Raw genomic sequence first — 1,854 nt, forward strand, 5'->3', positions numbered from 1 at the left:
ACACACACACACACACACACACACACACACACACACACACGTAAAACAAGTTAAAATGTAAAATATTTTACAGTAGTGGTTAGAAGCTGAGTAAAGTTTAATTTACATATTGCAAACATGTACAAAGCTGTCAGATTCTCATTTCATTTTCAGCAGGAAAAATAAACATTTAGTATCTCAATCTTTTGGCACATAAAGTTTGATTTTGGGTGAGAAATCTTGACAATGGGAGGGCCACAACAATACATCTCTGCTGATGTATAATGTAACATTCTGTGATAGTCCACCAGGGGGCAGTAGAGAAACGTGAAACAGACCAGTTAAAGATTTTCCAGCAGCATGAGAAACTACGTGCAAAATAAGTTACTGTAACTATTTATTTTATGATCTTTATGTTCATTTTATTCAATATGTATTAACAAATGACAACATTCATGCAGTAAATTCAATCTGTGACATTAAAAGCTGATTAATGTTTTGTTGTTTTGCACTCACGGTCAGAGGAATTTTCTCTAATAAACCAAAGTCCCACTCTCTCTGTAAAGCCAAAATTAAAGTCATTGCACCTCAGGAAACAGGACGTCCAAATTAATCTTGAAATGTGCAGTAATGGATAAAAAAAAATCCCAACCAAAAACAGTAAACARTTTCAAATCTCTGCAGCCTGGTGAACCGCGGTTAATATAAAATAAAAAAAGTTAATCCCAAGTCTGTTCCGCTGCCATCTGAGCTGTTTCACTTTGTCAGTTTCTCTGTGCAGGACAGTTGGTGTTTTTTCCTAAAGGATACGCACCAGACACCCCTGCAGGTGTTTACTCTGCAGGAGTTCTCTCTAGTTTTTAACTGCCTCCCTTTCTCTTGTTCTACAGCTTCAGCAGAATGATTGATTGGCCCTTTCTGTTTGTTTGTTTTTTTCTTTGTCAGTCATTGCCAGGGCTTACAGACATTCACTGTGGATAGAGATGGGAATTCTTAGCAGAGCAGMTCCCAAAATATATGGAAGCTGCATTGAAATTCTGACAGTTGTCGGTTGATTTTCTATGCAAAATATTTATTTGCATTTTTTTTTTGTAATCCAAGTTTACAGCTCAGTTTTGCAAAGTTTTATTTGAACTCTATCTACATATTATAGAGGAACTTCTGTTAACTTTAATCCTTTAGTTAAATACCTGCAGCTGTCATTAAAGTCCACGTTTGTGCCAGCCACCTTCTCCACGGCCTCTCCCGTAGCTTCTGGACGTGTGGCGCCATGCCCTGCACATCTCGTCAGCCTTGTCTTGCAGACAGACGGCTAGCAGTCTTGCCACGAAGGTCACTGCCTTTTCAAATCCACCTCTGCCTTGCAATGCACATCCGACTTTATCAGCGTACKACTTTGGTCTGCACACTGCACTGCAATGCTCAAGCTTGTAATTCCTGCCAATAGGTCATGCCAGATAATTAAACTGAGAATCTCAAGGAAGTTCAATACTCTTCCCTACAACCGAGGGGGATTAATCCTTGAAGGTGGGGGTGGGGGGGACGTCTGCATTCACAAACTGGATATGAAGCTCTAAAGCAATGAGCATCTTCGGGTCCACGGTGAAAATTCATGCTGTCTTTAGGACACAAAATGCTCAGCCGTCATCGACAACACAAAAAAATGGTTTTCTGTTTAGCCGGACTAATTTTGGGATGCAAGTGAGCTAAAACAAGTCCTCTTTGACTCTGCTCCTGTTTTTATCTCAGTTCAATTTAAAATGGTCAGGAGCATCACACGGCTGTTACCTGATTGAACGTGTCAGTCGGTCCACCAAAGACAGGCTGTCTGGGTCCAATTTTTTGCAGCACCACTGCACATACGCACTATATATA

Source organism: Austrofundulus limnaeus, unplaced genomic scaffold (genome assembly GCF_001266775.1).
Source record: "Austrofundulus limnaeus strain Quisiro unplaced genomic scaffold, Austrofundulus_limnaeus-1.0 Scaffold13, whole genome shotgun sequence".
In the NCBI taxonomy this organism is placed as follows: Eukaryota; Metazoa; Chordata; class Actinopteri; order Cyprinodontiformes; family Rivulidae; genus Austrofundulus; species Austrofundulus limnaeus.